Source organism: Gopherus flavomarginatus, chromosome 4, assembly GCF_025201925.1.
Source record: "Gopherus flavomarginatus isolate rGopFla2 chromosome 4, rGopFla2.mat.asm, whole genome shotgun sequence".
Taxonomy (NCBI): domain Eukaryota; kingdom Metazoa; phylum Chordata; order Testudines; family Testudinidae; genus Gopherus; species Gopherus flavomarginatus.
The window spans coordinates 83,576,137-83,603,438 of NC_066620.1; the positions used below are offsets into that span (position 1 = coordinate 83,576,137).

The window sequence follows — 27,302 nt, forward strand, 5'->3', positions numbered from 1 at the left end:
AAATCCATAGTCAAATTTTCCCCAAATAATGGCTTAAAGGACATGGAGTATGCTTTCTTTAGTTTGGCATGACTCATAAAATATATTAAATGTGATTCTGGTTAGAAATGTAGTGGTAATTCTTCATCAGTGAGTTTGTCAATGTTCAGTTTACAAGTTAAACAATGTCTTTTATTTTTTTCTAGCAGCCAACTGTATAATCTATGATTAATCACTAGATTTTCATTCTGTCTCTTTTGTATCCTCCATAGCACCCACCAGCATTATCACCAGCAAAGATTGTGGGCTTAGTAGCTTTGAATTCTGATGATCAAGCAATAAGCATTATAAAGTAAGCAGACTTTCTTGAAGATATGTTAACAGGAAGTGCAGACAATAATAAAAAGCTCTAATAGTAAAATAAGCAGTTATGACACAGGCATGCATGGAGTAGATATAGTCCTCGACAAAGTGAAATTTTTAGTTAAGCATTTTTCTACCATAACATTTTAAAGTTGAAATCTATTCTAATAATTCTACTTATTATGTCCATTCTTCTACTCCATATTTTAGAAGCGTTTAATAGATGTACATAGTAAAAACACCAAAATATATTTAAATCATGGCAGTGAAGACACTAAAGAGCAGTTTGCTTAAAATACAGCTAAAAGCCAGAAAAGCTAAAATTCTAGCATAAGGCTACCAAAATATAAATTAGAGCAGGGGTCCGCAACGCAGTGCCCACGGGCGCCATGGCACCCACCGGGGCATCTAAGTGCACCCACGTACTGGCCAGCGGACGAGCATCTGCCGAAATGCCGCCGACAAGCAGTGTCATCCAGAAAATTGGCAGCATGTCAATGGTGACACCACTGGATGACACTGCTCGTCGAAGACAATGCCTATTAACGTTGCCACTTGGCATTTCAGTGGCGGCGCCTACTGATGTTGCCACTTGTTGGTGGCATTTCGGCGGATGCTCGTCTGCTGCCATGGTCCTCCATGGCTCGTCGTCTGGCGCCCGCCAGGCGAAAAAGGTTGGGGACCACTGAATTAGGCTATATTTTAAGAAGCAACATATCGTGGTAAGAATGAGTCCCCTTTTCCCACTGTTCTGAATGGAAATCCTAACTCCCGAGTGTTTCTACCCAAACCAGTGAAAAGGGGTGGGGGCTGGGTTTTGATTTTGGAAACTGGAACTGAAAGTGTGCAGTCTCCTGACATGTTTGAATGGACCTCAGTGGTGATGTTGCTAAAACTTTATGCTTCCTAGTTCCCCGATTTTAAAGTTATTCTAGAGTTTTATATAAAAGGCATTTTCTTAAGGTCTGAAAAGGAAGGAGTTTTGTTTCGTTCAAATCTCAGCCTATATGCTATGCACCCTATCCTCTTACGTTATATTCTTTTGTTAAATCCTGCCGTTTCTCACTTTCTAGTTGTGGCTCTACAACAAATATGTTTAATGCAACCTGGGGATCCGGGATGTTTTAATGTTCTGCTACAAACCGTCTTAAAATTACTTTCAAGAAGTTATCCAGCCATGTTTTCTGCCTATTTTCTAACTCTCTAGGCCTTTCTCAGAGTTTTCTCTTAAACTTTGTCTACACTGGCAAGTGAAAGACACAACTTCTGTTGTTCACAGGTGTTAAAAAAAACACCCCTCCAAAACACAAAAGTTTTGTCGATGACAAGTGCCGGTGTAAACCGCGCTTTGTCAGCAGGAGTGTTCTCCTGCCGACAATGTTATCTCTTCTCGTTGGGAGTGGAAGTGTTTTGTCAGCAGGAGAGCTGTAGCGAAACAGTCGTGAGGGTTCTTTTATTTCAGTTGTAGATGCTTATCAATATTCTGAGTAAGGGATTCTGTAGACCAGTCCTAAAATGCTTGTGGCTCAATAAGCTTAATCTAAAGTAGTTAATTCCTTTTCTTTTTAATCATACCCACTTACAATAAACTTTCTTTCTCAGGAAGTATTCTGGATGAGTTTTAGATAAAAATATTCTAACCTGTGGAGGAAGTCTAATGCTTCTCTCATGGTTATATAGCTTTTTATGAGACTGCCAATCTTCTAAATACTACTTCACCAGATAATTAATTGATGCCATTTTTCCGGCACAAAAATCGGCAATCTAGGAGCCTTCTTTGAGATTTGGGGCACATTCTAGAAGTATGCACTGCATGGAAAAACCTCAATGTATCATGTGGGAAGGAGGAAACTTGCTAGCCTGAAACATTTAGAAATCAATGAGTCAGGGCTAAAAAAAAAGATGATATTGTCTTGAAAATCGTACAATTAAAATAAAAAGATTTCTATCTTAGATTTCTGGCATCTGAACCTTTAGAGTAAATTTAAGTCATGTTTTCAAGTTTTTTCTCCAACTATGAGGGCTAGGGACTTAACCAAAATGACAATTAAAAAACGGTAAAAGCTGAGATTCTCAGGTAATGACATGCCTCTAGGATCTGGGGATTTCAGAGAAACCTCAAGCACTGCAAGACTTATGATGCAATTGTGAGCATTTGCAAAATTGCATTGTGGTCATCTATGCATTCTTTTTTTAAACATTGCAAAACTGTCTTGCTATATTGTATTGGAAACAAATTTTTTAATAACATCTTTTAAACTGCTCTCAATATGTTTTAAGATGAAGATTTGTATTAAATAATGTATTTGTATACAATGCATGTATAGAGATAAAGCTGTTTCTTCTGGGAAAATAACTTTTGAATTCAAAGCTAATTGAAGGGAGTTTATAATATATTTTTAGTCTCAGGTTATTTCTATTTTGAGAGGGTTTCTCAGTGGTCTATTTTTGTTTGACTCACGCCAACTTTTTCTTTATTTGTAATGACTATGTGTTCACTTTTATTACTCTCCCTATATGGTGATTGGGTGATGGTCACTGTTTACTATTTCCCATGAATTGTAATTTCTGGGAGCAGTGAATTGTATTACGGAATTAGTTTTCTTACCTCTGATTTTGATTTCTCTTACTAATTTGTACAGATCCTCCCTATGCTTACCACATATTCTATGTATGCTTGGCTTAGTCTGTGATTCTCTTTTGTCTTTATTTAAATTGGGACAGAGTTACATATGTTACACTGATATCAATACCATGCTTTTATGTATATGTGTGTGTTCAGTTTACACTGTAATAATCTAGTTTTGAAAGCATTTGACTGGTGTGTGTAATTGGTATAGCAAACACAGTAGCTGGGAAAGCTTTCAGAGGAATTTTGCCCCATTCTGATGGGCTGGACAGAAATACCCATGAGTTTAGACATCAGTCCAGAGAAGTGGATCATTCCGTGAGCAAAATTACAGATGAGAGAACTAATTTTACCAGTCAGTCCTACTTTTTGCTATATAGTCTGATATATACCAGTGTTGTTTAAAACTTGGCAACATCTATTTTTCATGTACTTTTACTCTATATACATTTTTTGGGTGAAGTTACTCTATTTAATGTACTTTTGATGGTCTTCCATGCTTCTGCATGTTAATATAATGCCAACAGATCCCGGTAATCAGCCAGCAGGATTGAATTTAGGACCTCTGAAGTTTAGTGTATGAGCCTCTATTGCAGGGGTCGGCAACCTTTCAGAAGTGGTGTGCCGAGTCTTCATTTATTCACTCTGATTTAAGGTTTCGTGTGCCAGTAATATATTTTAACGTTTTTAGAAGGTCTCTTTCTATAAACCTATAATATATACTGTATATACTCATTCATAAGCTGATTTTTTTTAGTAAAAAAGGGGAGCACCAGAGTTGCATTAGAATTTATCAGAGTTTCTAAAAAAAAAAACTAACCAACAGAAAACTACCTGCCTTTGATCCTCAAACTTCACTTAGGCCTAGTCTACATTAAAACGTTTGACATCAAGGGGTGTGCTGCCTTTTTTGTGTTTTATTAGGTCAAGGGTTTTACTTTTGTGCTATTCCTTTGTCACAAAAATCCCCAGTGTAGACAGACACAGTTAAGCTGACAAAAAGTGCTTTTCCCAGTATAGCTGATTTTATTGACCCAACTAGTATAAGCTATAAGGGAAAAAAACACTTTTTTGATGGCATAAAACTGTGTCCGTACTAGGAGGGTTTTGCCAGAATAGCTATTCTGACAAACTTTTAAGTGTAAACTATGCTTTAGGGAAAAGGCAATTGGAGACTGCCACTGGCCCTCAGATAGTATTTTGTTCTCCCTAATACAGTAACTCCTCACTTAGCCATCCCGGTTAACGTTGTTTCATTGCTATGTTGCTGATCAATTAGGGAACATGCTCGTTTAAAATTGTGCAATGCTCCCTTCTGAGGTCGTTTGGCAACTGCCTGCTTTGTCCACTGCTTGCAGGAAGAGCAGCCCGTTACAACTGACTGGTGGGGGCTTGTAACCAGGGTGGACCGGCAGTCCACCATCACCTCCCCACTCCCCTAAGTTTCCTGTGCTGCAGCTGCCCAGCAGGATATAAATTGCTGGCAGTTCAGCTGTCCCTCCCCACTGCCATATGCTGCTCCTGCCCTCTGCCTTGGTGCTGCTTCCAGAGACTCCTGCTCGCTGTGCAGGGCGGGAAGGGAGGGGGCTAATGTCAGGATGTCCCCCTCCCTCCTGCTCCTACACCCTGCTTACCCCTTCTCCATATAGTGTCCAGGGAGGAGACATGGACGGAGAGAGACATAGAGAGCTTGGGGCAGCAGCTGCTGTCTCAACTCCCTGATCCACTTAAAAAGACAATGCACTTAAGAGTGGTTCAGCTTACTTTAAGGGGGAGTGTGCATCTCTCTCTCCCCCACACACAAGGTGTGTGCCTGTCTGCTATGTTATCACCCGTCCCTCGTGTTCTTGCTGCCTTGTGTGAGAGGCTACATTAACAATGTGTTAATCCTTGAGGGCTCAGCCGAGTACTTGTTCATCATTTAGCAGCAAGCCATTCCCTGGGAAATATCCCTCCTTCTTCACCCTCTAACTTCACCACCTCAACCAAGCTTCACAATCATCATAGCTGTGAACAGTATTGTTTGTTTAAAACATATACTGTGTGTATCTATATAATATATAGTTTTTTGTCTGGTGGAAAAAAATTTCCTGGAACCTAACACACACCCCCCTTTACATTAATTCTTATGCGGAAATTAGATTCACTTAACATCATTTCACTTAAAGTTGCATTTTTCAGGAACATAACTACAACGTTAAGCAAGGAGTTACTATATATACATACAACTGCTGTCTACCATATCTAAATGCAGTAAACTTTATGTAGCCTGCTTGGATGGATTTTTAGTAAATAAGAAATTAATCATGTTCACTATTCTGTAACAGTGGTGTTTCTTTTAATCCTGCATTGATCATTTAGTTTAGGCAGCCACATCTGTTCCTACTGTGTTTTACTATATAGGTGTAAAACTGCATATAAAAGTCTATTTTAATATCTAGGGAGCGCATTAAATGTCTGTATTGCAATTCTGTTAATACAGATATAGATTAGAAAGGGTCCAGCCACTTTTTATGGAATATTAGTTTGTATTCCACATCTGCGTGTTGATTGGCTGAACAGACCTATGTAAAATGTTCTTGTTCTAGCTTCTTTCATATAGAAATATTCACTCTAGTACTAAATGTCTAGGCACTGGAATGTATAGAATGCGGATTTTTTTCATTAATATCTCAACAAATTGCTTTTTGTCTTCAGGAATCAAAGTTAAATTCCTTGACATTTTGTAGGCAGGAATAATTACCACATGTTTTAGCATATTAATTACACCTAAGAAGGTATAGCAATAAATCATATAGGATATGAAACAGTTGTACTGATTGCTTACCATTCAGGGCTATATTTCCATATTTGTGTATGTAGATTATTGTTCTATGTTAAATAGACAGCAGTTCTCAAACTGTGGGTCGGGATCCCAAAGTGAGTCGTGACTGGTTTTAATGGGGTCGCCAAAGCTAATGTTAGACTTGCTGGGGTCCAGGGCTGAAGCTGAAGCCTGAGCACCACTGCCCCGGCTCAGGTTACAGACCCCCACTGCCTGGGGCTGAAGCCCTGGGGCTTCGGCTTTGGCCTGCCCCCGCCTGGGTGGAAGGGCTTGGGTGGGCTCAGACTTCAGTCCCCCCTCCTGGGTCATGTAGCAATTTTTGTTCTCAGAAGAGGATCATGGTGCAATAAAGTTTGAGAACCACTGGTTTAAGATATATAGAATATTGATTTTATGTATGCTTGCTATTGATATACATGTTTAGAGTGCCTTCATGTTAAAAATAAGGGTTTCTCATTTGACTTCCAGGCTCCTCTTCATTGTTCCCTATATCACTAAACAAGGAAGTGAGAAGGCATACTTTTGGAACCCTTATAACCAAAGGTAAGCATACCTGTTAATCTGTTGAGGGTAGTGATTTCACAACCAGGCTATCTAAATGAATGATGTAGTATGCTCCAGTCTAATTTTAAATTTGTTTGGAAAACCCTTAGTGACCTTTTTAAAAAATATATTAATCACCTTTTAAAAAGCTAAAGTCTCCACAAAAGAAATGCATTCACACATGCATCTACATGTGTGCATGCAAATACAAATTTGTGCATGCAAGTAAATAACTTGAATGTGCAAATGAATGTTTTTGCACTTGGTACTTGAGGTTGTTTGCTCTAATTTTTGACTTACTAGGTTAAACAGAAGTTTGTTTGGGGTTATAAAATTTGTTGATAAATTATTTAATTCTCTTCCCTGTTCAGTAAAGGAGACAGCTATAAAATTAAATTAATGATTAAAAGGTGGTTTTGGTTTTTTTTGGTTACCCAAGAAGTTAAAACCATTCTTGGGCTAGTCTTTAAACTGTTATCATTTGATTAGGTAAGATTTAATATGTAGTTCTATCATACTCTAAAAGTGACTGCTTAAAAAAAAAATTGAAATATCCTGACATTATTCTCACTCAATGACTTTCTTATGAGATTGTACTCGGTTTTGCAGATAAAAATAGTTTTTCTAACAACCAGCACTGAAGACTCAGTTGGATTTTGAAAGTTAAGCTGGGTTCTTTCCTTTTCATATATCATTGCTAGAAATGGTCTCAGTGACACCTGTGCAGTGTCATTGTTTTCCATGGCTTCACACTAATGTACCTGGAGCTTAGTAAGCAATCCTGTTTATGCCTCAGAGAATAGAATCGAGCTCTTGCTTTCTTACTATTACCAGATTTGGATTCTGAGTACTAATGGGGTAATAAGCAGTGGAAACATACTTTACTCATCACCATTAGTTGATAAGACTTTCAAAATACACAAGAAACTTTTTTGTGGAGTAAAAGTGCTGTTTGCAGAATAGTCAGTGATGTGCTGTCAATTCATTCATAAGGGGCTCCTACAAAAAAAATTTCCTTGTGATTAAGCCCTGTGTTCAGTGGGGAGGCGGAGTGTGTGTGTGTGTGTGTGTGTGTGTGTGTAGGTGGGGTGCTTACAGGAAGGAAGGAGGAAGGTCTGTGAAATATATTAATTTATCTTCCTCTCTAAATGAAAACTCTCAAAACCATAGCCAAAGAGGGAGGACATGGCACTGGGCCAACTTAATATTAAGCAGTAGCAGTTGTTATAAAAGTTTCTGAAAAATATATTCAGTGTATTGATAGTTATATAATAGTGTTCATTTTGGGGATTGTTGGTATTTTCCACAGAGATTTTGTTACTTTACTCCAATATTCTGGATTTTTTGGCTTTGAGTTGACCAGAAGTATTTTTGAGCCATAGGGATAAATCCTCTCAAGTAGAGATGACTTAACAGTGAGCAGGGAAGGTGTGAACTCCAAAAGAGACAGGGAAATCATCTTAACTTTCCACTGTACTTGATGGAAGATATTTTAAGAAAGGGTCCTTGGGAGCTCCCTTCAGTGCATCACTGGTGGTAACGTTTTAGAGTAGAACCATACTTTAAAGAATCAGAAATAGCTGTCCTCAAAATTCATTTCACAAGGCCAGATCCTGCAAGTTTTAAGTCCCTTTTGCTCATTGAAATCAATGGCTTTTAATTTCCATCTAACAAACTGGAGAGCCACTATTTTCATTTGAATGTCAAAAACAATTTTGTATGGTCCAGTACTTCCTTTGTTAGGAGCTAACTGTTGAAATAGTGCTGATGCTAATGATAGACCATGAACATGGACATACTTCTCTGCTAACTGGAAAAGAAGAAAAGTGGTAAGGAAGATGCTTCATTTTCAAATAGGATATTATAAAAGGAGATGAAATAACGTGGAGTGTGGGTGTGTGTGAGATACAGCCATATCTATGTCTATCTCAGTGTCCTTGCATTTCTTCAATTTTGCCAAATTAGAATTTTCTCCTATTTATTTCAATCTTAACATTCTTCCTCTTTGTCTTTCATATAATGTTAGGGTTGCCAACTTTCTGATTGCGAAAAACTGAGCACCCTTGCTCCACCCCTTCTCTGGGGCCCCACACCTACTCACTGCATACCCCCTCCATCCATCACTCGCTCTCACCCCCTTCAATTACTCGCTCATTTTCACCAGGCTGGGGCAGGGGATTGGGGTGTGATAGTGGGTGAGGGCTCCAGCTAGGGGAGCAGGATCTGGGGTGGGGCTGGGGATGATGGGTTTGGGGCACAGGTGGGGGCTCAGGGCTGGAGCAGGGTGTTGGGGTGTGGGATGGGGGACAGGTTCTGGGCTGGGGGTGTGGGTTTTCAGGGTGGGGCCAGAAATGAGGGATTTAGAGTGCAGAAGGGGGTTCTTAGCTGGGGCAGGGGTTTTGGGAGTGGGAGAGGGTTTGAGATGTGGGCTCTGGGCAGCACTTACCTTGGGCAGCTCCTGGAAGTGGCTGGCATATTCCTCTGGCTCCTAGGTGGAGAGGCGACCAGGGGGCTCGGGGCGGTGCCCCCATCCACAAGTGCTGCTTCCACAGTTCCCATTGGCCATGGTTTATGACGGGTTGGCAACCACAGGCACGCAGCTTGCCAGGGAGCCGGGCCAGTTTGTTTACCTGCTGCGTCAGCAGGTTTGGCGGACTACGGCTCCCACTGGCCGCGGTTCGTCGTCCGAGGCCAATGAGGGTGGTGAGAAGTGGCATGGGATGTGTTGGCTGCCGCTTCCCACCACCCCCATTGGCCTGGGATGGCGAACTGTGGCCAGTGAGAGCCGCGGTCTGTCGAACCTGCCAATGTGGCTGGTAAACAAACTGGCCTGGCCTGCCAGGGTGCATACCGTGGCGAGCCACGTGCCAGAGGTTGCTGACCTCTGGTTTATGACCAATGAGAGCTGCGGATCCAGCGCTTGGGATAGGAGCAATGTGCAGCCCTGCCCCGGCCACCCCTGCACCTAAGAGCCGAAAACCGGATGCCTGGCAACCCTATATGATGTACTTTTAAATTTGAGTGCTGACGATTTGATATAACAAACAGTTGCTTCTAACTACTGTTTTCTTAATGCTGAACAACTCTTAATGAAGTTTTGATGGGTGCGGTTAAAACACCACATGGAGTCATTTGATTGTGTAACTACAGGTACAGGTAAAACGTAATGCTTGTTGAAATTTGTAATTTGGCAGTTTGCCTTTATTAAAGATTGTAAATATGAGGTGCAGTAGTTTTATGAGGCATGATTGCCAAATCTCATTATAGTGAAGAATGATTGCATTCCTAGTGTGCTGGCTAAGCGAAAAATCAAATTATAATTATGGTGACTTTGCAGATCTTCAGCTTGGATAAGTGACTGTTCCTTGGAAAAGACCTGACATGACCAAAAATTGAAAGCAGCACCAGGATGCTGAAAAATGGAGTTCTTTGTAAAAGCTAATTAGACTGCTTCTACAAAATCTTAGGAAACTACACTTGCCAAAGAATTGAGACAGGCTGAAATTTGCTGTGAAAGGAATGAAAGGTGATGCAGTCACTTTGTTTTTGTGGCCTCTTACTGTGTAAATTTCTTGATCTGGTCCAAATCTAGTGCAATGGGTTGTTTTATAATTCTAGCATACTGATTACCTGCAGCACTGATTACCTGCAGCACTGATTACCTGCAGCACTGATTACTAGCAAATGCTTCCTGCAGCACAATAGAGAAATGACTGCATCATTAAAGCGTGTACTCTCGCGTGTCTTTCTTCCCTGAATAAGCACTTCTTCGGAAAATATTTCCTTATGGGAATGTATAGAAAAACTTTTCACTTTAACAGGATTTTAGACATTTTTTGGCTAAATTCTTCCCCATTATAATTCCTTTGGCTTCCCTGGGGCTTATAGTACAGTACACTGGAGATAAATTTTGTCACTTAACCTTCTCTTTAAAAAAAGATCTATGATGCATAGAGAGATTAACTGAAATGATAATGTGTAACGATCCTAGCAAGTTACAGATGGTAATGATTTTACTGTTCATCTTCAGGACTGAATGTGTTGAAAATTTGGAGTTTTGACCTGAATTATCAACCAATGGAACTTACTTACCTATCTCACAGAGCTGGAAGGGATCCTGAAAGGTCGTCGAGTCCAGCCCCCCAGGGGCGGTTCCAGGCACCAGCACACCAAGCACATGCCTGGGGCGGCAAGCCCCCAGGGAGCACTCTGCTGGTCGCTGCGAGGGCGGCAGGCAGGCTGCCTTCGGCGGAATGCCTGCGAAGGGTCTGCTGGTCCCGCGGCTTTGGCGGATATCCTGCAGGCTGCCGCTGAATTTGCAGGACTGGGGACCTCCCGCAGGCAAGCCGCTGAAGGCAGCCTGCCTGCCGTGCTTGGGGTGGCAAAATACCTAGAGCCACTCCTGCAGTCTCCTGCCTTCACTAGCAGGACCAAGTACTGATCTTTGCCCCAAATCCCTAAGTGGCCCCCTCAAGGATTGAACTCACAACTTGAGGTTTAGCAGGCCAACGCACAAAGCACTGAGCTATCCCTTCCCCCATATAACTTACTTGAGCATACAATGCTGATATATACTAAGTTATTTAAATTTCCGATATTTTGTCTATATTACTTTCTTGATGGTTTAGTAGAACATTTGCTGTAGATTGTTTTTAAAACAATGTGTAATACACATACAAGCCACAGAATGTGTGTATATATCTGTGTATAATAAATCTGAGATACTACATTATCAAGTACGGTATGTTTTATCTGTATGAGTTTGAAGCAGTGCAGTACTCACAAATGATTTTTATTCAGGTTATTCCAAAAGAGTGACAATAAAATCTCTTGTATTTTAACAGACCATCATGTGAGATTCCTGCATCATGTAGTGGAAGAGATAATGGGGACAGAAATATAGTTCTGGGAGAACAGTGTTTCCTGGGTGCTGGGGGTTGGAGAACAGGAGAGCTTTCCCTCTGCTTTTAGTACAGGAGGAAAAGTTGTGCCTTCCCCTGATTCTTAACTCAATTTAGACTATCAAAAAGAGGCATGGGAGAATTCCCAGCTTTTGTGTTTTGAGAATGGATGACTGAATAGCCCAAGAGCCGTCTAAGGCCAAAAATCTATCAAGTTTGTGAGAAAATCCAAGACAAATGGTATAAAACATATGTTGATTTAAGACTAAACATCGGTTCAGATAGGTGGACCACAACCTTACAGTTTATTTTAGGATTGAGCGAGAAAAGAAAATGCTGACACTTTTAGAATATCTGTGTTTGTATCAATCTCTGAGGGTCTCCCCATTTTCTCCTTAGCATTGAAGTGTCTCAAAAGTTAAGTATCCAATTTTTGCATTTCTTTCCTCTTTCATTCCAGCCAGTTGTTGAAATAAACTTCTGAGCCCTTTCCACTCTCCCTCCCCTCTTCTAAATGAATACTCAGATTTAATATTAAAGGGACAGTGTAGGCTTGAAATCTAGTTATGTCATTTTAGGTATTATACCTGCTTCTGAGTCATTCTGACAATTTCTGTAGTATCAACAATCACACTTTCCTGTTTTCATAAGTGTTTTCTTTTCCCTGTTTCTTTGTGAACACTGCCCCTCCCCTTGTCCCGCAAGCATACACAGCAGAAATTGTACATTTTCAGCACTTGCAGTTTGTAATGAATAAAGAATGATTTTTTTTTAATCAGTCTTTTTATTTCATTCATATTTTGGCCAGCTTTGAAAAAGTATTGTGGTCAAGGTAAAGCAATTCAGATTATTCAAAAAATTCATTTCACTAAGTAGAATGGTTTAAACTTTGGACTCATACATATGTGTATTGAAATCACCATTGCAGAATTATTTATTATTATTATTATTATAATTTATTATTATTTTTGTGACATAAAGCCCTGATTCTGTTAATTCTGTTACTAAATAAGAGGTCTCAGAAGAACTTCCCAACAAGTTGAGATGACCTCAGACAAACTGACGTATGAATAGGTATTAAAGAACCCAAAGTACTAAAGTCTGAAAGTTGTACAATATTCATTTTCCTAAATGAAGAACAAGAGTGCTACATTTATATCAAGAGGAGCCTACTTTCCTTTTGATAGGGGCAGGGACTGTTTGTTCTGTTTTGCACAGTGGCGTCCTGGTTCATGATTGGGACTCCCTTCACACTACCATGATACAAATAATTAATAGCAGAAGAAAAGACACACACAGTAGAGTGGAAGTTGTAATCAGGATGAGAAACTGAGGAAGCACAGGTGGACGAAACATGAAGTAAGGAACTGGTTAAGAGATCGCAATTGGAAACAATGAAAATAATGGCAATGGAGGAGCAAAGAAGTCCTTTGCTCTTCTTACTACTCTTCCTGGTAGCCAAACACCTATAGAGCCTTTCAACTGAGTCCTTGATGTGTATTTTGCCTATGGGGAGGAGGCGGCAGATGAACTGCAGGTGCAGATTGAGAACAGATTGGAGGTGAACAGTATACGGACCAGTGATCAGGAAAAAGAAGTGGAGGGAAGTCCCCAGAAAGAAAGAAAAAAGAAAAATGAGATGTTCTGAACAGTAATTCTAATATATCTGTGATCCAGATACAAGTAAAAGGGTGGTATGCTGTTTTTTTAAGTGTTGAAGGAAAGCTATTGCAATGAGTTACATTAATTGAAGGGAATTTTCTGTTTGATTGTAATTCATGTGAGAACAAATATCAGTGAAATATCTGAGATAATTAATTACTTCAGGCACCTGAGTATAAAACTGAAGACTGGCACAATAATGTATTCTTGGAGGTTTCTTCTACTTGGTGCCGGAATGATATGTGGCTAGTTGGGGGGACAAATTAGAAAAGAAAATTATGCCATTGAGAGGGACAGGCTTTTCTTTGTGTCCAATTTCCCCCTAAATATATATGGTAGAAAATAGAACATGTAATATCGGGTGAAAAGGAGATGTAAATAAGTGGAGATGAACTGAAAATGATGCAGGAAAAGAGACTTCACAAGAAAGAAAATTGAAACTAGAGTATAGTCAGAGAGGAGATGGAACAAAAGGTAGGCACAAATTTAATATTTTTAAAAGATTCTATAGAAACTTGATTGACAGTATGTTTCAATAACATGGTTGTCTTATTTTTATTTAATATTTAATCCTTCAGACTACAGGAGACTTTGAGGAGTAGTGGCCCGGGTGTCTTTCATCCTGACTAGTAAGCTTAGTCATCAGGTATGTAGGTAACTTTTGCTGGCTGTGGCTCTTTAGTTTAACTGAAAAGTTTCATTAGGTTGGGTAACATCTTGTCGTGGTGAGAACGGATGGAGTAACTGTACCACTGCTAGAGTGTAATATGTCTTATTAAACTTTCTGCTTTCTAGAGTTTTTACATTGCCTACAGAAATGTCTAAGCATTTGTCTTCAATACTTTTAGTCCTAAAATATTGATAATACGATACAGATGACCTTTTGTTATATTTGGTCTTTTCTTGGGTAGCCTGTCGCATCCAGTCCCTATCTAAAAAATGCAGACAGTTTAAAATAATCTCTTGGAAGCTGACCTGGACTGGTTATTAACCCAGCAGGCTCTCTGCCCTGTCTCTTTGCAAAGGGAGAGGGAAAGGTGTCTGGTTTCAAAATAGCAGTCCCACAAGTATTTCATCTACTCTAGTTAAGAACCCTCCAAGTCAATGAGGTAAGCATTGTTTTACTGTGAACAGTGCTTAATAGTTTACCGTCTCAGTTTCATCCACAGCTGATGGAATTCAGGATTTTTTGTTTGTCAGTTAAACTAGTAATATGACCAGAGCCTGGTACAGTGATTTTTTTCCCCTCTCTTCTGAATGAATTGCATACTCCAAGGTCAATTTTTTTTAAGAAGCCAGGTCTCTTCATGCCCCTATATAATCTTAAACTGTTTTGATTATGTCCACAGTTGTTCTTTCAGAGCTTGTCAGTGAGAAGAAGAAAAGGTGATGTGGAGGCAGAGGTATCATTCTTTGAGATCTTCCAATTCCTTTTTTCTTTGTTTAATCTCCTCTGCCCTCCTGAAAGCAAGCAAGATTAAATACATTGCATGGGGAGGGGGGAGAAAGCTGCATACCAGCAGAGGCTGGGGATCCAGAGCTGCCTAAAGCACCCTTGCACTAAAATGTAAACTCAATTTGTAAATATTTTTGCCAGATATTCTTGCTAGGAGAGGTGGACTGGAGCAGGTATTATCACTTTCTGCCATGTCTTGCCAAGTATGTCAACTAACTAGCAAGCTTATTAGAGGCTAGTTGGATTTAGCTTTCTCTTTATGAAATCCTGCCTCTTGTCAATGTTCTCTTGAAGGTCCTAGAAAAGGGATCTTCATTATCATTGTTAGTGATTGATGCCAATTAAGTTTGCGTGACATTTGAACTGTCAATCTACTTCTACTTTTGGCTTGCCTTTATTTATTAATTTCTTTCAGTTCTAAGAAATTTCACTTCATTTTCTGATTGCTAGCTATATTGAGTTTTTCTGCAGCATATCATGCTTAGAAATTACATGTAAAAGAGTTAATTTTCAAATCACATGAATCCCACCCTGCAACAATAGTTTTCTGGAAGGGTAGATTTTCTTTATAAATGCTTTTTGCTCATTTTAGACTTAAGCAATTTAAAGTGGGTGGATTCCTGCAGCCCATGCTGTATGTTCCTTTTCAGTAGCCATTTATTTGGCATTTCTGTATTAGTTTCAGCTAACTGTCTTGCAGGCCGTCATGATTTATGGTACCCTAGATTTAGAAAGGTAATCTTGTGTCTGTTACATTTTGTATTTATTGATACAGGTTGACCTTGAGACAGTGTTCTTTAAACTAATTTGTACCATGTAGTTTAAGGTGTTCCCTTTATTTCTTTGAGGAACATGTTAGTATAGGCAAACATTATAAATGTTAGGTGGTTAGAGGTGTTGGCAGTGATGGTGGAATTAGAATGGAATCTTATTCTGTCAAATTCTTTTTTGGTCTGCATGGGATTATTACAATAGTGGTGAGTTGTTAGAGCTGAATCTTCATACCTAAGGTTAACAAAGTGATGCAGTAGAAATTAAAGCAAACTTTAATTTGTCAAGCTTTCATTTATATTTTATATACTGCTTGTTGTGTTTTTTTTATGATGGAAATATCCCTTGAAATGACTCTGTGCTGTAAATTTGTTGAAAATATAAAAATCTATGCTAAGCTTTGCAAATTCAGATTATATTATAGATGCCAAATATTTTGTAAAATGTTAACATAATTTTGATCTGGACCCTCCTTGCTTTATTTTTTTTTTTGCATGGGCATATTAACAAGAAACAAAACATTTCATGCATAGTGTATTTTACTATGAATGTTATGCACATCACAACTAGCTGTTTTACACTACTTTAATATGAATTCATTGCTGAAAATGTCCATTTTGTCAATATGCTAAAGTAGTACTTGGGTCTACTTAAACAAAATACACCCATGATACACAGAGGAACAATATTACACTTGCCAATGCAGCAGCTGCAAGTCTAGGGAAAACACAAGGTATATATGTTATAACAGGGATTGTGTTTCTGAAACAAAACGTAAGAATTTTATGTACACATATCAACACTGTTATAATACAGTATGAAGTGCTCTATGTACAAATAACTTTTTAAAATAAAGCAACTCTTACCTTCCTTTTGGTCTAAAGAGATTGAGTCTTGAGTAGGCGCTGTAATATGAGAATGAACAAAGGTATGTATTTTTAGGAAGACTCTGCAGAAATATTTCTCATAAGTAAAATTCCAGCAAATGTGCTGAAGAAACAGAGAGACTGTGATTTGCACGAGGTCACGTAGGATTTAGGTAGGGGTGTATGTGTTTGTGTTTGTGTGTGTCTGTGTGGATTGTGGCATCTTGGAATTTTGGAGAAAGGAGAGTTTGACCACATTTCTTTCCTTAGATTTTCTTGCCCCTCCTTTCTATGGGGAGCGCCAACCAAACTGGGTGACCTTCTGTCAATGCATTCCTGACTGGTTAATATAAAATTATTTGGATCTACCCCTTTGGTGGTGAATGAAGTATTATTGTAACTTAATTGAACTAATGGCCTTTTTATTCTTGTCAGGTAAGCTTCACCCCCTGGTTCTGGGCCACAAACGTAATGGCTTTCATTGTTTTCAAGACTTGTGCTGATGAAGGACTCAGCTCACTCCATTTTAATGGGCTTGTATGCATAATACAATGCTGTTGTCCCCTGGGACAGAAACATTAAGCTTTTTCTCCTTCCCTGTTTCCCATTAGGCTTTTAATCTCCAAAATGATGAATAGCAATACAGAACCTTACCATCCCTCACAGATAATTGTAACCTGTCATGTCTGTTGTAGAGAATGTACATCCACAGTGGTCAGAGAGGAGGGAAAAATAGTGATGGTGTGAAGGATAGTGGTTGTTAGGAGGTCATAGATTAGTCTGGAATAAGTGTAGCAGTAGTTATACTTGTTCAGCTGTCTAATCCCATGCAAAGCTTCTTTATCTTTTTACAGATGATTTGATGGCTAATTTACTCCTCTGAGCTCATAAACTAGATAGAATATTCTAATTTTGTTATTTTGAGTGCCTTTATTACCACTGGCAGTGTCAGAGATTTCTCCAGAAGATTGATACTGTCTCCTTGTACCCCTTAGTAACTATATGGGTTTGGATGAGGACTGTCCTCTTCTCTTTGTCCTTGACTCATACTATTATCTCCTTGGTACGCTGCTTCCCCAACCTAGTTTTATTTTCTCTAAAAGCACCCACTCCAGCAACCCCCCTAGATATGCTGTTCAACAAAGCTTAACTATACATTAAAAAAAAAGAAGTTATTGGCCAGTTTGCAGAAATAAAGCTCACAGTGAAGCATGTACATCCTAGAGGAATACTATGGAAAGCGCTGATAAATGCCAGTCTGGGTTCAAGTCATAAAATATTGCAGTATTACCAGAATTCACAGCATGGTGGAAGCTTTTCTAGTATCTGGCAGTTCAAAGCTGTGTCATTGTCTTCCTGTAAGAAAAATGTCCCTGGGTGGAGAGGAGGAAGGGGGAGAATGGAGATGCACGTGTATGTATACATATGTTCTTTTGCATGCGTACCAATTCACACTTCAGTTGTTGATCCTTTTCTGTGGATATGGATGTCTGCCTTTTGTAACTTAGCTGTGATATGAAACCTGTTCATTAATAGAATCAAATATTTCTTTCTGATACCTGTTTATGCTGAACAGGTCTCTTCCTGTTAACCACATATGTGATGACTTGTGCAGAGTGTATACTCTGAAGTGGAGCTGGTTGGAACATTTTGGTTGAAATGAAATTTTGGTGAAATATGTTGAAATATTTTGCAGAGACGTATGTTTCCAAAAAACTTTCATCAATAAGGTTTGAGACTGAGAGACTTTCTCACATAATCTCTAACATAGCAGTTAAGGCACTGGGATGTGAGAGTCCTATATTCAAGTCCCCACTGTGCCTAATGTGAAGTGATTTTTGGATGAAAACTCTGAGTTAGAGTCAGATCCCTGTTCTGCCTGTGTCTCCCACAACATCCCAGGCCAGTACTCTAACTATGGGGACACAAACACACACACTCTCATTCTTTTTGTGAATGTTTTTTGTGAAAACATTTTGTTTCCAACATTGAACAAAAATAAATTCCAAAAGTTGCTGCCAAATTGCCGTCCTACAGTCACATGTACTTGTGTTCATTTCTTGCATTACTCACACTTCTGTACTATCTCCTTACTTGTCTATCCATTCCATCTTCTATTTCAACCTCTCTCTTTGACCTCACATCCTGGATGTCACAATGTAGTTAACTGTAACATGGTGGAAATTAGATACCATGTTTCCTCTCAAACCCTCCCCATGACTGCATTCTATTATTCTTTACAACAACACTTTTGTCCCTGAAACTGAGACATAGTCCGAGGGTCATCCTGACCCTCCCTCCCTCTTCTACATGGTGTCCAAAATTTTGCACAACTAAAATTTTTGTTAAACTCCTCACTGTCACCTGTCTTAATTATTGTGACCTCCCTTGAACAAACTCCCTTGCACACACTCCTTAAAGATCTTTTAAAATACAGATGATTTTTTCCAGGCTTGACTCTCTTACCAAGCCACCTTCCAGTTTGAATCCCTCCCTTGGCTCTGTTCTCTACTTCATAACATTTTAAGCTTCTCTTCTTCACTTTTAAGGTCCTTCACAGCTTCCTGGTGGTTCCTGTTCTTGTCTGTTTTCATATCACTCTTCCAGTGATGCCAGCCTTAACACTAATTTTTCTGCCAATACTACAAACCTTTCCATTCTGCCCTTTTATGCATAGAATGTTACTACCTTCATCTTCAGTTCCTGTCTCAAGAGCCACTTCTGCTGTCATGTGCAAGAATCTAGGCTAGGTGGTGGAGCAGTTTTACTTTAAAAAAAAAAAACACAAAAACAAATAAAATCTTTCATTGATTTAGAACTATCAAATTGTGCAATAACTAAACCATATAACCATGATCTTATTTTCATTGTCCTTTTTTCCTTCCTCCTTTTCTTTGTCAAAATTGTTAGGTCTTGTTATCAGATTTGATTGTAAACTCTTCAGGATATGGACTTAAGTCTGCTTGTGTACGTGTACCTTATGTGATGGGAGCCTTTGGATGATATCGCAACACAAAAATAATAGAAAGCACAGTCCTAGAATTGGCACTGCTTATTCAGCAGCTAAATTGCATGTCTGACATGCAGAATGCTGTCTGTCAATTTAGGTTTTTATTAATAGAAAATGTAACTTAACAATAACACTCAACTCCCTGTGGTACATTTGTCCTGTGGGTCTACCTTTTGGCAGACTGTTTCAGGATAGGAAGACATCGACTGCCTTGTACTCCCTTTCTGTTCTGGATAATCTTTTCTGCACTGCTACTTTAATTCTGCTGTTTTCCACAAAGCTGATTTTCTCAAATTTTGATAATGTGTGCGGTTTCCCAGTTACTTCAGAGCTGTTTCTAAGGCTTGCATAGAGTTCAATGGCAATAATGCCTTTCTTGTTGGGCTGAAGCACTGTGTTTTACTAGTTTCCTGTTATCCAACTCTGTTCCGTGCATATTGACTCACATTATTATACTGGCCCCAGTTTGAAGCACACAAGCAAGTGTTGGTGAATTCCGAGTGTCAGAACTATTGAGCACATACCAATGGATCACATAAAATTGTTTTTATGAAAATATTTAATAATCAATCTGGAAGATCATAAATAATGGCACTGATATCTGTTTAAAAGTCCTAGGTTTATTGAAATGATCAGTTTGAACAAGTACCATTTGTTCAACTCCACGATTTCTGTTTGAAAGCTAAATTAAAAAGAACTGCATAACAGTATCACTCAAGAGTAAATAGTAGACAGCAGTTGTTTCTCTGCAGGCCACTTTTAACTTAATCTGGAATTTTTCTTGTCTAATTAGAAAGGCAGTTCTAATAACCTCTTAGCACTGTTGTTAACCTTAAACCACCTATTTAATTGATACTTAACTAAACTCCTGCTCATACAGGTGGATGGAAAGTCGATGCACCTTGGTTTCACCTCCTAATAAGTCAGCAAGTGCAGCTGAGGTAATGTGGATGGGCAACAGTAATTGCTGCTGATAGAGATTAGTAGGAAACTACTGTGCTTTTGGAGCAAAAGAGTAGCGGGAAGGAACTGTTTCTTTGAGGCATAATTCCTCTCCTTTATAGTTCGTGAGGCAGAACACCAGTGTGGTGTTGGCTTCCCATTTGTGTGTGTCTTTTGCTGCAATGGGGAATTTCTTAATCTCAAATGTGATTGTTAAATCAGCAAAAATTGGTAAAGGCAGGTTTACCTGAAAGGCAGCATTTTGGGCATATCTCTCTGCAAAGGAGCCCCCCAGTTTGAATCTGGCTTGCTACTCCTTGTTATATCCTTGCAGATATAGACACATTTTCCTTTGATCACTGGAGGAATTGTCCTGAATGGAACCATAGTTTGCTCTCTCTTGCTCCAAGCCATTTTCAAATGCTTCAATAAGGAAAAGAGAATTCCAGTTAGAGCATTGTTTCTTTAATAAACTCAGTTTTCCAGTAAAATATGCTTAAGTAATACAGAATCTACAATTCATCTTGAAGATGAGTTCTTGAATTCCTAAACTACTTTGATCATGAATACTTAATTAAGTTATTCCCATGATATGGGTTTTATCACTTTGCCCCAGACATACATTACATTTGCTGAGCTTACATTGGGTCTTTGATATGTAAGCTTTTCAAACTGTAATATCTGAATGTCTGAACTCAAAGATGATTCAACCAGTTTTGCCATCCTAATAATTATTTCAGAAGTTCTGAAATCATTAAAAGCTAAGACTAAATATTCCTATTTAATTTCTACTCCAAAGTAGGGGCTTAAAAGTTAAGTGCATTCCACTTTGGTAATTCTACATAAACAGTAGTGAAATACTGCCACAGAGCCATTATGCACTCCATATCTTCCATGTTAACAGATCTCCCTAGTTTATCTAGATGGTAATGTTTGAAGTGAAAATGCCGTTTGAAGTTGCCAAATCCATATTAACGATTTTTGTCAGATACCGGATCTAAAATAGTGGGGGTATGCTTTTTCCCTTTTCCGACTGTGCTACTATCCCTTTGGAATAGTAGCAGGGCTAATAGCTGCAATCACTTTTGCAAAGTAATAGAGAGCGGTGTGGCTGGCAGGGTGTTCTCCATAAGGGCCCAGCAACTCTGAAGCACCCTACTGGTTCTTGTTTAGAATAGCCAAGATTTGTCTACTTTCAGGACACATTGTAGGGCCTGTTTTTTACACCAGGCTTTTGAAGAGCGGTAGAGGGATTGAAGTATGAGTCTGTGTATGGGCCCTTTTTTTATTCTGAAAGAAAAAAAATAAAATATAACACAGCATACTTTTTTTTAAAGATTCACACAACTTCCCTATTCCCTGACACCTTATTCTCCCCCTATCCATCTTACCAGGAAAGAACCTCATGTGGCAGATGCTAGTCATGTTGCTTAATATGCTGTTAGAAGGTGCTTGGATGCTGCAGTATAAGAACCTGTACAAAATAGAAAGGATTCATGGGTGCTATTGTAAGGGAATATTGGGGAAGAAAGGAAAGAACAGAAGGAGAGAAACTTAAAAAAGGAAATAAATATAGAGAAGAAGGGAGTGGAGGAAAAACGGGGACTTAGAGAGAGGAGAGAACACTGAAAGAGAAGTTGCTGGTACTCAAAGTGAAAAATGAGGCAGAATCAGAAATAAGCATGTTGGATAAGAGTCAGAACAAAGAGGAATGATCTCAAAGTAAAACGGATTTCAAATGTCAAAATATTAAATGGAAAAGTTAGTCCAAGGAAAAACAGATCTTGCAAAGACAATGGGGGGAAGTATACCAGAATATACAATAAAAGAAAAGTGGAATAAATGAAAGGAAAAGGAAGTAACAAACAAAGAGAACAAAGTACGTTATAGTTGGCCAAACTTGTGAGGCCTTGCATTGAAATTCTCTGTTTGGCTGTAATGTGATAACCATTGAATGCTGCATCCAAAATTTTAGGAACTATTTTAGGCATCAGTGGTCAAAACCTTATTGCTTTTTTGGCAAAAACCAAAATGGGGAGATGAGGGGCATACAAAGCCCCAACATCGGATTAGCAGAGTCAGCAGTTTCAGCCATCTCTAGTTTTATTGCAACCAAGAACATATTCCAATATAATACCCCTCATTTTAGCTCTTCCCATCCTCCAAGTACAGTTTAAGGACTTATCCACACATGGAGTTCTGTTATTCAGGGATAGCTGTTCCTGAATAACTTCATGTGTAGAAGCAGCAAAGAGTCCTTTGGCACCTTATAGACTAACAGACGTATTGGAGCATAAGCTTTCGTGGGTGAATACCCACTTCGTCAGATGCAACCGTGTGTAGAAAATCACTACAAAGGCTGACACCCTAAAAGAGAGAGACAGTAAAGAAAGGAGGATAAGGATGGCAGGGGCAGGGCAAAGGGAGCGTACACAGGGCCTCTGGCATGAGGAAAAGAGTTGAGGGAGTAGCAGTGAGTCCCTGAAAAAGAGAGGAATGGAAGGGTAGTGCACAGGGAACTTGTGTGGGGAGACTGGAAGGCTGCAAAGACCTGGTGTTTTGGATAGTAAGCTCGATTATGTAAGAACAGAAACTGGCCTTACTGGGTCAGATCAGTGGTCCATCTAGTTCACTCTACTGTCATCAATAGCCAATGCCAGATGAACAGAATAGGGCAATTTATCAAGTAATCCATCCTGTCATCCAGTCCCAGCTTCTGGCAGTCAGGTTTAGGGATACCCAGAGCATAGGATTGCATCCCATGCAACAAAGTGTGTGATCCCTTAATTTGTTCATGGAACGTTTTTATGGAGTTACAATAAATTGCTAGAATGCATACAGTTTATGCTTATCATTTCTGTTATGAATGTGACTTTGCATTACTGCATCCTCACATCTAAATATTTGCAGGGCTGGTTACCGTTCTGATGGAACGATGTTACGTGCAACCATAGCAGTCTGTGGGCGTTGGTGGCCTGCTTGTTTTCTCAATAAAGAAATGATATTTTGAAGAGGAAATAAGAGCAGATCAGCAAATGAAACACTTGGTAAATTGCGCAGCCTTCTTTAAGCTGGCTGGCACGATTCTAAGTCTTGCTTTTCCTCATCCCCAAAGTAGTCAACTGTAATTTATTAATCTAAATCTCTATAGTGTTGTCTCCCTCTCGCTCCCCACAGTTGCCAATGTAGTCAAGCTCTCAGTCTACTGGAGGATATAGACAGCCTTTTAATTTTGTGAATAAAGCCCTAGACAATCACCATTTATCCTTTAAGGAGCCAACTTTTGTTCTCTAGGATATAACACATTTATTTATAGATAGAAAATCTGACAAAGAGCGGTTACATTGCGTACCTAAGGGTACGTCTTCACTACCCGCCGTATCGGCGGGTAGCAGTCGATTGCTTGGGGATCAATGATATATCGCGTCTAGATGAGACGCAATATATCAATCCCCGAACGCGCTTATATCGATTCCGTATCTCCACCAACCCGAACGGAGTTGCGGAATCGACAGGGGGAGCCGCGGACATCGATCCCGCGCCGTGAGGATGGTGAGTAATTCGAACTTAGATACTTCGACTTCAGCTACGTTATTCACGTAGCTGAAGTTGTGTATCTAAGATCGATTTTCCCCCGTAGTGTAGACCAGCCCTTACAGCGGCATATTATAAGATGTGCACTGTTAGCATAGCCTCAGTGTTGGTGCTCTCTTTTAGATCTAATGTAAACCAATGCAACTCTGTTGGAGACAAGTTGCACCTGCTTATGCACCATTTGAATTTGGCTTATGGGAAACCACTTATCTAAAATCTCTAGTAAATTGCATTTGCTTAATGATGTCTTAATTTTTGGTAAATAGTCTGTGGACTTGTTGGGTTGATTGGGCAGGTGATTATAGGGTGAAGAGAAGGAGGAAATATCCTCCAGCTGTAATGTCTTTTAAATTTCTTTTCCCTTAAATTTTTATAACGATCAATAACTCAATGAACTTGACTGTCCCTTTCTAAGCTGTGTTTTTGACAGAAATGTTCTGTATTACAAATATACCTCACTAAAGGAGAATATGCATTGGCACTAGGTGAAAACATTTCTCTAAATGTACAGTCTGTTTAAATGATGCCCAGTTTGGTTTTGGCTGCCTAAAGATATGCTAGATCAAGTGCTATCATCAGATTCAGAGGGAGGTTTCTTCCACAGTATGCTTAGTTAAATACACAGTGAGTTATTATGCCAGTGCATGAACTGTTTGGCTCTGATAATCACACCCTTATGTTTGAACACTTTGATTTACATAGGGATCAGAGCCTGATAAAATAAGTTAAAATTCTGTCTGAGTTGCCTAGGTTTGGAGGTTATATTGTCAGTAATAAAGAGCATATTGTCCCAAGCTGAGAACAAGCCAGCACTTACTTGATTAACGTGAATCTTTGTTATTGCCTAATCCATACCAGCACTGGACAATGGCTTCTTTATTCATACTTCTTAGCAGTATTATTTCATATCAGTATGGATGTTACTCAGACAGGTGTTAAAGGAAAATGTTCAAAGCTGTCAAAATGACACCTTCCTGGCTTTATTTTCATTTGAAGACACATCTGTTCATTTAGGCCATTCTTTACGATTCCTCCCCAGTCAGTTTCACTGGGTAGGCAATTTATTTAAATATTTCAAAAAATCTTAGAGCAAGATGTTTTCAAATTTCTGTCTTCTGCCAATTCACAATAACAGAAGTAGAGTGGAGAGAGGATGCGATGTATATGCAATAGCCTGTGATTGCAAACGCACCTGGCACAAGGTTTTTGTGGGGTGCGAAAGAGCAGATGGGTAGTGGGAGAAATCCCCACCTAATAAAATGGGATTTATCCTATGTTGTAGCCCTTTTAAAGGCTGGTTTAATCCATCATCACTACCACAAAGGATCAAAGGAAGGTGGTTGAAGTTTTTTATTTAGTGACCCTTTTTGAATGAAATAATATGACATTGAACATACCTTCCTTATCTCCACTCATCATAGTGATCAAGAGAGAGAGTTAAGCCTTTTGTTCAATTTAGCATGGTTATGTGCTGTTCCAGCTGGGAATTTTTAAAAGATGTTATTTCCATGGTGTAATTCTGTTGACAGTTATTTTCCCTATTTAAAAGTGAAAATGTGTAGCATACATTCCCAGCACGACACTCCAAAGGAGTTTTTTGACATATTCTTTTCTGTAGCGTATTGCAACTCTCCAGAACTGAAGAATCATGAAGAGGAAGATAACCATTTGTTTTTAACAAAAGTTATAAAGACCTTAGCACAGGAGTAATATTTTATGCAGAACTTTATTACTTGTATTATGCTTTAATACAGTACCTTTTAGGTTTGGTTATGAACATTAATCAAGTGTGTCGATTTGAGATAAACTGCCAAATGTCCACTATATGGAGGGTGATAACTTTTGACTGCTACTTACCTAGGCAAGATTTGAACTGATAATAGAAAAATGAAAAGCTCTATATTTCATTAGAGATTCTCTGTTCGTTAGTTTGCCTTCTGTTGTTTTTGTTTAAAATGATTTGAAGTTAAGTAACTGATTGCATATTGTCCCGAAACGAACTTTACTGAATTATTTTGTAATACTTGGAATTTCTTGTTTCCTGCTATCTTGTGAAGTCAGCTCTCTAACATTACACTGTACACTTAATATATAAGAGCAAGACTGAGTTATAATTTACTAGAAGCCTATATACTAAATTAATATATTTTAGTCACCTACAGTTTTTCATATATATTTTTCTAGATATATTTGTTTCTGTTGTTTCAAACAGACTTTGTAAGGTGTGGGGGAAGAGAAAAGAGCCCATTTTAAAAAAGCAGAACATTCAGAGATTTTTGAGCTTACTCAACATTATGACCTGCTTTTATAAATGAAATGATAGCTTTCTCTCAACTGAAATAAAATTTTATATACAAACAATTACTTGCTTACATCTGAAACCACAGGACTACTGTCCTTTTGTAGGCTATAGAAAATTAGTCAATGATACATCAATTTATTACCTCACAATTCCCACTAGTCAATAAGGAGCAGGGTTAAACTAAAGCCGTTTTCAGAAAAAAATCAAGTATGAGGTTTCATCTTTCTCTTTCTCAAAGCTTATTTTAGTTTGAAACCATAGTTCTAAATGATACTTGGTAGTAATGTAGGAAGTGGTTGGTCAGAGGAGTCCTGTTGCCAAATGACTTTGTTTTGTGCTCATTTTAGTATCTATGAAAGTATGAGCTACTGCTAAAGAAAAGGATGCATAGTGCACATCAAGATAGGACATTTGGTGGAGGAAATAGAAATACTCTGTTTGCTTCTATCTTTTCCATAACTTGATAAGCAAGGTTTTGAACAATCTACCTGTTACCATGTACTGTAATTGGAATGTTTACATCAGTCAGATATATTATCTGCTTTTCCTCTTCAGTCTGAACTTATATGTTACATAAGTGTTTATACTACTATAAACTGGCTATAGTCCATACTAATTAGTTTGGATACCAGAGCAATAACCACATCAGTTATTCTGCAGCATCATCAAAATACTGTGTTTAGGTTAATATAGCTGATTTTTGTACTGTGTTTTACTGAAGATACATAGTGGTGCAGCACTTCAATGCTACTTTCAAAATACATATATGCTATGAAATTCTGTGATTTGTATTTTTAAATTAATTTGATACATGATCTGAAAACATTTATTTTTACAGACATCCAGATTCATAATTTCCATATTATATTAAACCATTTTAATGCTCTTACTTAGGAAAAATTGGATTTTAAGTCAACTGAAACTTATTTTAGTGCAGTCACACCATTATCACAGTTTAAACTGCCCTATCCTCTAGAATACCTAAAGACATCAGGGCAAATTAATGAAATAATTAAGGGATTCACACTTGTGCCAAAATATTAAGCACAGATACAGAGATTACTGTAATGATCCCTTGCTCTCCCACGGGGAGGGAGGCCACTCGGCCTGGTCCCGTCTGGCCAGGACCAGAGTCTGCAGGATAATCAAGAGCCCACGATAGGGCTGGGTGATCAACAGTCATGATCAGGCTTTAGCCTGGGCTTGGGCGGCTCAAGCTGCCAGCCCTTAAACAGAGTCTATAACTGAGCTGAGGTCTGAGCTTGAGGAGGTTCAGGCAGCCAGCAGCAAAACAGTCCCAGGGCTGACTTTAGATGTTGCTGTATGGCTAGCTAAAAAACAGTCTACAAGGGGGATGGTAAGGGAGGCTCCTTCCCCAGTGCAGGAGCTTTTCAGGGAAGTATAGGGAGTTGACCACCCTGGGGGGCGGCAGAAGTGGGAGGGGGACGCAGGATCCCCTG

General features: G+C 39.0%; 1 protein-coding gene across 1 annotated transcript in view; it reads left to right on the forward strand.

Moving 5' to 3' along the window:
- Positions 1-27,302, forward strand: part of SIPA1L2 (signal induced proliferation associated 1 like 2) — a 249,856-nt gene that overhangs the window by 55,041 nt on the left and 167,513 nt on the right. Inside the window, exon 2 of the mRNA XM_050949013.1 lies at positions 6,264-6,338. The gene's annotated coding sequence lies outside the window, so the exon portion shown is untranslated. The remainder of the gene's footprint in view (positions 1-6,263; positions 6,339-27,302) is intronic.